This window comes from Glycine max, chromosome 1 (genome assembly GCF_000004515.6).
Source record: "Glycine max cultivar Williams 82 chromosome 1, Glycine_max_v4.0, whole genome shotgun sequence".
NCBI classification, from domain to species: domain Eukaryota; kingdom Viridiplantae; phylum Streptophyta; class Magnoliopsida; order Fabales; family Fabaceae; genus Glycine; species Glycine max.
In genome coordinates, this window is record NC_016088.4 from 24,237,280 (window position 1) to 24,249,782 (window position 12,503).

A 12,503-nucleotide genomic window follows, 5' to 3' on the forward strand; every position below is an offset into this window, starting at 1 on the left:
TATAAAAAATTTAAATTTATTTTTTTTAAGTTTAAACAAACTAATCCTTAATTTTAATTAATATTTTTTTTTCTATTTTGATTTTTATATAATGGTTTTGTTTCATTTTAAAAATATTACTCCTTCAGTCCCTAGTTACAAAACTCTTTCAACTAATTTATATTCCTTAAAAAATAGTTAATTTAGTTAATCGCATTAAGTTTGTCAACTATTTGTACCATCACTTGAAGATCACCTTTTTTTTATTTTTTTATCCACTTAATTATTTTTTATTAATGTTTGGAGAAAGAATAATTAAGTAAGGGTATGTAGGAAAAAAAATAATTAATGCATCCATAAATTAGAAAATGATCTTATAAAAAGGTACAAACAAATTTTTTAAAATGATTTTATAATTAGGGACAAAGGGAGTAGTTTTTAGATTATTGAGAAAAAAATTGTTTTTTTTTTAAGTTTAAAGAAAAAGATTATTAATTTTAGCCTTTTATTCTTTTTTACTATCTTGTTTACAAAAAGTTTAAACAAGAAATTAGAGACTATTAAATTTGAAAAAAAAATTATATAGTACATCGGGAGAAATTACACACACAAAAAAAATGAGGACTTGTTGTGGGGACGAAAAAAAAAAGGAACTTTGAATTATTAAAATTTCACAATTATCCCTTAATTAATACTGATTTAACTAAAAAAGAATAGTTTTTTGGTCAAATAAAAAAGGTGTTCATTGCTAATAAATACCTTCCAATTCTTTTAGTAAATATATATTACCAATTCCTATATATATGGACCACCAGGGTTTCTCTTTCTTTGCATGTTCTTTGGGTGCTACTGGCTCATAGAATGAACCACCGAACGATGACAATGGCAAATTGACTCAACCAACGAAGACACCTTTTAGGGATAAAATGCTTGGAAATAAATTGTACTTACTAAACTAGTCATGCTGCATAGGTGAGTGGGGCTGCATCGTGGTGAGAAATCTGAGAGCACCACTTTAGCTCTCACTAGTTACCGAAGAGTCTGTCTCCTCTTTAAACGGAGGGGGTGTTTGATTTTGGGTCACTGTCACTTTGATTTCCTTCCTCCTGAATCTTCATTGCTTTTGTGCTTACGATTCCTTTTCTTCTTCATTCACCTTCTTTGATCCTTCGAGGTATTCTCTTTCTAATCATGTCTTCATTTTTGTCTGACTCCACCATTGGCATAGGTGGCAGTGATTTTAGGGGTTTGACTCTGCAACCCGTGATGGACCGAGAGGTTATTTCCATTGACGGTTCCTCCTTGAAGGATACTCATTGTGGTGCCTTTGACAACAAATCCTCTTCCTTAGAGAGGTTTAGGGCTTTGTGCCGTACTGGTGGAGGCACCTCTCGCCTCCACAAAAGGGCGTGGTCTTCCGCTGCTTCCTCGGCCAGGGAACCTGTCCTGATCACGTTGGGTCTCCCCCCTTCTGCTTTTTTGGGAGCAAGGAGAAACGGTGGGGATGTTAGGGCATCTCCCCGGGTGTGACGTAGTTATAACATTGGGTCGCCATAGTCCCCACCTATCGTTGCTAGCTATGAGTGGGTGAGAGATGATGTTCTGAAGTACAAGTCCTCCCTTACCTTTGCGGCGATTGTTGTTGATCTACAATGCCAGGTGTAACTGACAAACCTTGAGGACTCCTGCAAGATGGTCGTCTAGGCTTGTGGGAGTGATGACTTCCCTTTCTTGAGGGCTGCATCGGGCAATCTACCTTTCTTCTTCATGTACAAATGTCTATTTGAGGTCTTGGGTCTCGTTCTACCCTTGACTGCTTTTCAACGTGTTCTTCTTGAGCACTTAAGTGTGGCCCCTTCCTAACTCCAACCGAAAAGTTGGGCCATGGTGAGGACCTTTGAAATTTTATGCCCCTTCTTCAACATCTGGCCTAGTGTGCTGATCTTCTTGTTTTTATTCCAAATGTAGCTAACTGAAAAGATTGGTTGGGTCTCCTTGAACAGTGTGTCCAAGAAGCTATTTGAGTTTGACTCAAACGTCTTTCACTACTTCAAGGACCATTTCTTCATGGTCCTGGTTACTGATGTCGTGGCTGATGGTTTGCCACTTATGTTCAACAGGGATGAGGAACCCCACTTCCCATTCTATTGGCAATTTGACCCCACCAGGTTCAAGTCATTTGATGGGGATCTGTTGACACTTGTGGAGAGGGTCGACAAAGCTATTTTGGAATAGCTGTCGGCCTCGCTGGATGAACAGGCCATCTTGTCTCTTCCTTTGGTGAGCGATCCTCTCACTCCTTGGACGGTAAACATTTTATCTTGTCTTGCTTCCTTCTTTGTGTCAGAACTACGTTGTGACTTAAGTTGACATCTATTACGTTATTGTTCCTTGTTTTATAGGAATTATGGGTGATTTCTCTTGGAGGCCACTGGTGAAGTAGGTCAGTCTTGCTGGTGGGATCGTGACACCATTTGTTGTCCCTTTATTGCTAGAGAAGGGGGTTAACCTGATAGTGAGTTTGGCTTTGTTGCTATTGTTGCTGAGGTCGCCCCAATGCCTCTTCCTCTGTTTTGGCTAAGAGAAAGTGAGATGACGACTTTGGGTGTCGGGCTGCAAGAAGTTGAGTGCCCCTATAAGCCTTCATGCAGTGAGGCAAGCTACAGGGTTGATGCTTGGTTTGGGTCACCCTTCGAGTTTGCAAGATATGCCTCCAGCTCCGTTGATCATCGAGGCTCCTGCTCCTACTACTGTTGTTGTTACTCCTGCTCCTCCACCTCTTTTTGTTGTACCTGTTCAAGAGGTTACTCCCACAACTGGAGTTGATAAGTCAACTACTTTAGCTGGTTTTGTTGCGGGATCTTCGTCCATTGTTGCCACACCTTTGTTGAGTGTTGGTGTGGCGACCACTAGCGCTCCTTTGATGCCACCACCCCTTCTTTGGCTCCACCGATTCTTCCCTTTGCTGTGTTGGCAACATCATTGCCTTCCTCATCTTCTCGTCCCCATGTTTCTTTGGATCACCTGTACACTTCCAGCAATGATGATTCACTGTAGGGTGTGTCGCAACCTACCCTTCGGCGGGAGGGCGACGCGTGACTCGCGGGATGCGTGTTCCACGAAAGGAATACGCGCGGAGTAGCCACCAACGTTTATTTGAGGAAAACGTCGGAAAAACCGGAAAAGACGCGATCTACGAACTTTTAAGTGAAAGGTTCGGGAGTTGTATTTACGCGCGGGGAAGGTATTAGCACCCCACACGTCCGTCACAAGGGACGACAGCCTTTAATCGAATGTGCAAACATGACTTTGATTTTTACGTTCCCTTTTATGTCCTTATATCCTTTATACCCTTTTTATATTTTTTCTCTTTTTGTGGTCGACAAGGGTGTTTCCCTTTGCTCCTACGTATTCCTCAATTTGCGATGAGGAAATCAGACCTACGTAGTTCTTTCGGAACAAAGTGTTTGGTTAAGTTGTTTTTGTCTTTTTTGCAAAATATGTTTTTATTGAACAAAAGGTCATTTAAGGTGTTGGACCATTAAACGGTCTTTTGATTTTGAAAGGAGAGAAACGTTAAAGCGTTGGACCATTAACGATCTCTTGTTTTTGAAAGGAGAGAAACGTTAAGGCATTTGGACCATTAACGATCTCTTGGGGTGGTCGACAAAAGCGGGGCTTTTGCTCCTACGTATCCTCAATTGCGATGAGGAAATCAGACCTACGTAGTTCTTGCAAAAGCGGTAAAGTCACATGTTGATTTTATGCTTTTGAACGGTCCATGTTAACCGATAAAAGCAAAGAGGACCGTTTAAGGCGTTGGACCTTAAAACGGTTTTTAGTGATTTTCGGACAAAACTTGATTTGTGAGTCTATTTTAGTCTTAGTTTCACTTTGGTTATTAATCAATTCATTCAAGGAAACTTCCAAAGAAAAACGTCCGATTGATTTTTTTAATTTATTTTATTCAAAGATATTTTGATTATTTTATTATTATTTTTCAAGATATTTTGATTATTTTATTATTATTTTACTTTTTTTGGTTTAACCGAGGTTATAGCGTGAATGATCGGTTAGATTTCGTTTTAACAGTGATTAAACGAGATTACAACACAAATGATCGGTTGAAATTCATTTTATCATTTATTAGACGAGAAAACGACTTAAATAAATGGTTAAAGCACGTTAAAAACGGAAGAAAAGAAAACTGAAAGTAAACGAAATTAAAGTGAAAGTAGACAAAACAAGAAATGAATTGAAAGTCTCGAATTCGAAAACTTACCCGTTGAAGAACGAAGAACGAACGAAGAACGGATGAAGAACGGTGAAGAACGATGAAGAATTTCCACAGAATCGCTTACGGAAGCGTTTCAGAAGCGCCTCGGCTTAGATTTTCTTCACGGAAACGATTTTTCCAAGCAAATTCGAAAGAGAGAGAAGTGCCAAAGGGGCTGAACATTTTGAAACAGCTCCCCCCTCCCCTATTTATAGAAAAAAAGGGAGGTGCTTGCCGCCCAAAGACTTAATGAAGAAGATTTCTAAGCGCACCCGAATTACTAAGTTCACCCCCCTTTTCGTATTTTACGGAAAAGTTACGGAAGCCTTACGGAACTGTTTTCGAATTTGATTTTCATCTTTTTTCTTTTCCCTTTTACCAATGTTAAGTGGAATATGCTTACCCAAGGTTTTCGGAAATTTTACGGAAGTATTACGGAAGCTGCGGAAGCCCCGAAAACCATTTTTCAAAAACGTGGAGGAGCTTGCCGCCCAGTTGCTTCCTCCTTAAGCAACCCAACTTCCAAAATGTTCTGGAAGGGCCTAGATTTGAATTGCTATTTACACCCCTATCTTGATAAGTTCACCCCCCTTACCTTTTTTGGTGATTCTTTTTTCGTAAAGTTACGGAAACTTACGAATCTCGTAACGATACTTGTTTTCTTTCCGTAATGTTACGGAACCTTGCGGATTACATAATCATCCCCTTTTTGAATTACGGAATGTTACGGAATCTCACTTAATTATGCAACGATGCTTCCATTTGATTTCCGGTATGTCACGGAAACTTACGGATTGTGCATCAATGTATTTTTTTTGGTTTTTCGGCATGTCCTGGAATTTCACAAATTGCCCAATGATGGATGTCAAGCACCTCACAAGGACCAAAGAAAGGTCGCATGTCATCAAGCAAAGGTCCCCGGACGAAATTAGGGTATGACAGTTGCCCCTCTTTACTTGTCTTTTATTGGAGATAAAAGGAAAGTAAAGACAAGACACTAATTTCGTTCCTCTCGATTTGACGAGAGTCGCGGGTGACCATAAAATCTCCACATGCAAATGACTTGTTGTTCCCGGATTTTCACAAATTGCCTAATGATGGGTGCCAAGCACCTCACAAGGACCAAAGAAAGGTCGCATGTCATCAAGCAAAGGTCCCCGGACGAAAATTAGTGTATGACACTAATTTCGCTCCTCTCGGTTGACGAGAGTCGCGGGTGACCATGACTTGTCGTTCCTGGATTTTCACAAATTGCCTAATGATGGGTGCCAAGCACCTCACAAGGACCAAAGAAAGGTCGCATGTCATCAAGCAAAGGTCCCCGGACGAAAATTAGTGTATGACACTAATTTCGCTCCTCTCGGTTGACGAGAGTCGCGGGTGACCATGAAATTTCCGCATGTAAATGACTTGTTGTTCCCGGAGGAACAAAAGGTGCAGAAGACTATGTCAGCCTCTGCATGCTATCAAGCGTTCTGTCTTACAGATAGCAAAAGAATGTTTATACGGATAACCACTCGGGTATTTCCGCGTATCATTGGGCCCGCCGCCTCTGGATGATACAAGGGTGCAGAATGACCAAACTTGGTCTCTGCTTGTCATCGGGCCCGCCGCCTCTGGATGACAAAAGGGTGCGGATAACCGTAAGGTATCTCCGCGTATCATCGGGCCCGCCGCCTCTGGATGATACAAGGGTGCAGAATGACCAAACTTGGTCTCTGCTTGTCATCGGGCCCGCCGCCTCTGGATGACAAAAGGGTGTGGATAACCGTAAGGTATCTCCGCGTATCATCGGGCCCGCCGCCTCTGGATGATACAAGGGTGCAGAATGACCAAACTTGGTCTCTGCTTGTCATCGGGCCCGCCGCCTCTGGATGACAAAAGGGTGCGGATAACCGTAAGGTATCTCCGCGTATCATCGGGCCCGCCGCCTCTGGATGATACAAGGGTGCAGAATGACCAAACTTGGTCTCTGCTTGTCATCGGGCCCGCCGCCTCTGGATGACAAAAGGGTGCGGATAACCGTAAGGTATCTCCGCGTATCATCGGGCCCGCCGCCTCTGGATGATACAAGGGTGCAGAATGACCAAACTTGGTCTCTGCTTGTCATCGGGCCCGCCGCCTCTGGATGACAAAAGGGTGCGGATAACCGTAAGGTATCTCCGCGTATCATCGGGCCCGCCGCCTCTGGATGATACAAGGGTGCACGTCACATGACCTCAGGGTCAGTATGACAAAGATTATGGGGCGGCCGACAAAAGCAAGGCTCTTGCTCCTACGTATCCTCCAATGAGGAACTCAGACCTACGTAGTTCTAGATAACTTGTGAGACTTGAAAAGTCTCCATCGGAAGATGCTGACATCTCCGGAAAGGGCGCAGATGACCATATTGGCCTCTGCTCGTCAATCACACTTGGGGTGACTGAATGACGAGGTGCGGATAACCGTAAGGTGTCTCCGCGGGTTACCAGCTCTTGAGTCATGGCAACAAAAGGCGGTGTGGTCGACAAAAGCGAGGCTCTTGCTCCTACGTATCCTCCAATGAGGAACTCAGACCTACGTAGTTCTGGATAACTTGTGAGACTTGAAAAAGTCTCGGTGTTTTCTCCACTAAAATGCAAACATGCTTTAGCAAAGAGACAAATATTCCAACTGATTTAGAGCAACATATGCTTTTTTGAGTGAGAAACAATGCGTCTACCGGGGAAGGAGAGTCTGCTGATGAAATCTCCCATAACCATAAATGAGATCTTGGATCTTAGCATTTCGTTTCTAAATGACCATTTAGAGGAAACACTGGGTTCGACAAAAATAGAAGAAAATCACTCAAAGTGTATCAATCTCGCACAGGTAAGTGTTTCATCCTAATTCCGGACCATAGATATGTCATGACTTGACTTTGCAAATTATTTCCTATCAAATCAAAAATTACATGCGTGATCATGGATCAATAGGGCTTCCCTTGGGAATGGTTTTTTTTTTGGTGGTTTTTTTTTTTTCGGCTTTTGTGTGTTTTTGGCCTTTGATTTTTCTGGCTTTTTCTTTTTCCGTTTTTTTTTGTTTAGTGCGGGGCGAGAAAAAAAAAGTCGCTAGCGCACGGGATTTTGGTTGGTAATCAAAGGGAGAAGACCATTTTAGGTCGTGGTTTCCTTTCCTTCTTTTTTTGTTCATTTGGTGACAATTCTGTATTGTTCAGATATTGTCCGGTCCAAAGACCTCTCAGCACATTTCTTCTGGTTTCTTTGACCAGGAGCTTTCTTCTTTTTTACTTTCTCCCATTCTTTGGTTGGGAATTTTCTTTCTTTTCTTTTTTCTTTCTCCCACTCTTTGATTGGGAATTTCCTTTCTTTTTTTTTCTCTTTCTCCCACTCTTTGATTGGGAATTTCCACTTCCTTTTTTGCTTTCTCTTTGATTGGAAATTTCCTTTCCTTCTCTTTTTTTTTGCTTCCGAGGGTAAGGTTTATGGTGAGTCAGGATTTTGGCTCAAGGCTTGTAGAATGGCTAGACATGATACATGTCAGGGTTTGGTTTGGTTCAAGGATAAAAAGGGATGCCCCACATTATTTCCATGACACAAATGCAAAAATGATGATTTGGAAATTTTATGCAAAACTGGTTATGCATGCACCTATGCGGACACTCAAGTGTCAAATTTTTATGGTCATGTGATGCTAGGGCTCAGGATTCATTTCCTCTATTTTAAATCAACCCAATGTTTCCAAAATATGTTCTTTTATCAATTTGTGCATTCATCCGAGTCCATTTCGGGCGTCCGGGGAAATTTCACAGCATTCACCCTTCAGGTGTAGACACGTTTTTTCTTCAAAAATCGGTTATGATCAATGAATGAATTTTTTTTTTTTTTTTTAAAGAAAAGTTGGAAATCGTCTCTTTTCAAAAGCATGTCGGTTTTTAGCTAGACAACTTATTTTTCTTTTTTCTCCTTCTTTTTTTTTATCATTATCATTTGTTTATTTCTTTTTCTTGTTTGTTTTTTTTTCTCTTTTTTTTTTTTTGAGGTATTTTGCTACCTAAACATGTGCATATTTTTGTGAGGTATTTTTGCTATATACATGCATATCCAAGGTATCTTGCCACCTAAACATACATATATATGTTTTGTGAGGTATTTTTTTGCTACATACACACACATCTAAGGTATTTTTCTACCTAAACATACAAATATATATTTTGTGAAGTATTTTTTTGTTTACATACACGCACATCTAAGGTATCTCTCTACCTAAACATACATATATATATTTTGTGAAGTATTTTTTTGTTTACATACATGCATATCTAAGGTATCTTTCTACCTAAACATACATATATATATTTTGTGAAGTGTTTTTTTTGTTTACATACATGCATATCTAAGGTATTTTCACTACCTAAACATACATATATATATTTTGTGAGGTATGACTACCTTCCGAGCTTGCGCTTGTTTTATTTAAATCCCCAGGATCATGAGCAACTAGGTGCGTCCTACTATAAAAAGTGATCAAATAACAAGCATAGATTCAAAAGGTACTAGGTTGCCTCCTAGTAGCGCTTCTTTAACGTCTTTAGCTGGACGCCTTATGACTTGTCGGTCACTGACCTAGTACTTTGCTTACCTTTGGCTTTGGACTTGCTCGCCTATTGGTCGGCCATGTGGTGTAGGAAATACTCAAACCTTTTTGTGGATGAGCAGAGGTGAACTCTAGAGGTGATGGCGGTGCGTCTGTTGCCCACTGCCGGCCATCTCCAGGCTATTGTGGTGTTTCGCCCTGCGCCTGCCTGGAAACGCAGAACTTCTTGATGAAAGCTCGATTGGTAGGGGGGACCTGATGACCTTGCTGGGGGCGACAGGCACTCCCTAGAACTGACAGAGACCCGTATTTAGAGCTGGCAACTCCAAGACCCTGTTGGACTTCTTCGGGTCCACTGGGTGTCTTGCAGGCGCGATCCCTGCAAACAATAGATGAAATCAGAAATCAGTTGAGCGATGTGCATACTTACCTATGATGACGTGACCTTGCCGGGGGGGTACGGGCACCCTGTAGGACTGATAGAGGCCCGTAACCAGAGCTGGAAACCCCAGGGCCCTGTTTGACTTTTTCGGGTCCACTGGGTGTCTTTGTGGGTGCAATCCCTGCAAACAATAGATGGTATCAGAAATCAGTTGAACCATATGCATACTTACCCACGTCGGGACGACACAAACCAACTGATACTTTTGCAGGGGGAGATTGGCAATGCGGTCGCTGGGCAGAATGTTGCTAAGTAGTAATGTCATCTACATCTGTGTAAGAGTGGTCATGTTGGTGCGCATGATCCGCACTCGTCTCTTTGCAGCGGCACGGGTGAAATCTTGCCTCGGTATGCATAGTAGTTGTGTGATAGCCTCCCTTTCTGGTTGTGCTTGCACAGTTGGCCCTCCTCCAATATCAGGGGGTGGCCTAGGAACCGTTAAAAGGAAACTACTGGCCCCTTAACCGGGAGTGAAAGTCTCGGTTAAGCATTTAAGGATAGAGGACCTTAAATTCTCTTAAGGTGCGGATGTGGAGCACACTGAAAATGAGGACACGTAGCCCTCTAAAGGTGAGGGCGTGCAACCCTCTCAAGGCGAGGATGTATAGTCCTCTGGAGGTGAGGGCGTGTAGTCCTCTCAAGGTGAGGGCGTGCAGCCCTCTGTTGGCGAGGACGTGTAGTCCTCTAAAGGTGAAGGCGTGTCGCCCTCTGTTGGCGAGGACGTGTAGTCCTCTCAAGGCGAGGACGTGTAGTCCTCTCAACGGTGAGGGTAACTAGTACCCAAGGTGAGGGCGTGTAGCCCTCTCAAGGCGAGGACGTGTAGTCCTCTGGAGGTGAGGGCGTGCAGCCCTCTGATGGTGAGGACATGGAGTCCTCTAAAGGCGAGGACGTGTAGTCCTCTAAAGGTGAGGGCGTGTAGCCCTACGTTGGCGAGGACGTGTAGTCCTCTGAAGACCAGGGTACTAGTACCCGAGGGCCCATCCTTATGAGAAAGCAAGAGATCGACTCATCGAGAGAGCCGGTCATCCCAAATTCAAAAGATTTGGACATTTAGATGTAGGGAATCTATGTAGTTAACATGATTTTGAGGGATGCAAATGCATGCAACCTTTGTTGTGAAATTTGGGTAAATGCGGACTTTGTATGAAACAATGCAATGTAATGGAAAGTTGTACAATGTTCATGGCATTCTTTCCCTATTTTGTGATTTTGATTTTGATTTGATTTTTTTTTTTTTTTTTTTGGAAAACACAGATTGACTGCCCTTTTGAAAAAGGTGATAATTCATGCAACCTCATCCTATCTTTTTGCAAATCTCTTCGGGAACTCCCTCAGAGTGTATGTTCTTTTTGATTTAGTCACTTGACCATTTTGGAGTGACGGCAATGGAGTCGTTTGATGTTTAATCAATCCATTGAAATCCTAGGGTTTGTCCCTTTTTTTTTTGTTAAAAACATCGATGGGTGAGAACTTTTGATCGGCCCCTATGTTCACTTGAGGCTCATGCACGGTGCCCCTCATTGCCCCAGTGTAAGGCTTTGAGGTACCAATCGTTGTCTTTCGTCATGACCTTGTAGGAGGGAACCTATTGGGTGAGAACTTCTAATCTGCCCCTAGGTTCACTTGAGGCTCATGCACGATGCCCCTCATTGCCCCAGTGTAAGGCTTTGAGGTACCAATCGTTGTCTTGTTTTCATAGCCTCGTAGTGAGGAAGAATGAAAGAAGCAGTTGATTCTTGCAAAAAGAATTTCCCAAGGACGAGAAATAGTTGAAGGATTTTTTGATGGATTAAGTCAAATGGCTCCTATGTAGAAGCAAGATGTTTTGATGTCTTGATGATGCTAAAGGATCAAGTGCGTCTAAGTTTTATTCAAGACAAGAATCCAAGAAAGTCAAGATATATGATCAAGTTGATTTCTAGAATCTTTTGGAAGAAGTTTCCAAATTGAAAAAACAAAAGGTTTGACCAAAGAATTCTATCATTTCAAATTGAGATTTGCTCTCCGGTAATCGATTACCAGCAGCTGAAAATGTTTATAATAGTCACTAGAAATTTGAATTCAAAATTTATAATGTGTAATCGATTACACATGGATGGTAATTGATTACCAGCAATTTATTCAAATTTTAAAGCCTGTGATCTATTACACAAGTCTTGTAATCGATTACCAGAGGAGATTTTCAGAAAATAATTTCCAAGAGTCACATCTATTCAAATGGTTTATGAAAGGCCATCAAAGGTGACTTGGAAACACGAATTTAAAGAGATTTTTCATTGCCCACAAAGTTTATCCTCTCAAAAGATTAAGAGTTTTTCTGAACTGAACTGTCTTATCCTCTCAAAAAGATTCCTTGGTCCACCACTTGCATATTCAATAAGGAATTTTGATTGGTCTTCATTGTACAATCTATCCCTTTTAAGAGAGAATTCTTCTTCTCTTCTTCTTACTTCTGAAAAGGGATTAAGAGACTGAGAGTCTCTTATTGTAGAGGATTCTTGAACACAAGGGAAGGGTTGTCCCTGTGTGGTTCAGACTTTGTAAAAGGAGTTTTACAAAGAGAGTGGAAAATCTCAAGTGGGTTTCTTGAGGACTGGACGTAGGCGCGGGAAGTGGCCGAACCAGTATAAATCAAGTTTGCATTCCTCTCTTCCTTTAAACTTCTTTTATTGCTATTTATCTTTTGCTTTAAAGAAGTTTATTTTGATTTGTCTTTTGAGTAATTCATGTTAAGGGTGCATTGTTAATCCAAAAAGAAAGAGTGATAGTTCAATTGGGGAATAGTCTTTGCATCTTAATTCAACCCCCCTTTTTATTAAGGTAACTGAGGCCATTTGTCCAACATCCTATTCTTGACAACTCGCTTCTCTAAGAAGACAAACTTTCTGGAATGATAAAATGAAGTCACATGAACGTCTATATTTTTACTTGAAAACACAGTCAATCAAATGCCTTTTTATTTTTTTTTTATTTTGAAACTTATTTTTTTATTTTGAAACTTATTTGTTTTGAACTTTACTCGTTGTTTTACGGCACCCCCACCAACGTGCAAGATGAGTAATCTCTGATTGAACGGTCTTGGAAGTCAACACTCAGGAGCGCAGGTTGCTTGAGCAAACAGACCAATGGCTTACACCCACATTCCGGTGAAAGTTGAATAAGCAAACATGCGTTTGTGAGAGGATGAGGGACAAAGATATCAACTTTATCCATTTCATTTAACATTGTAGC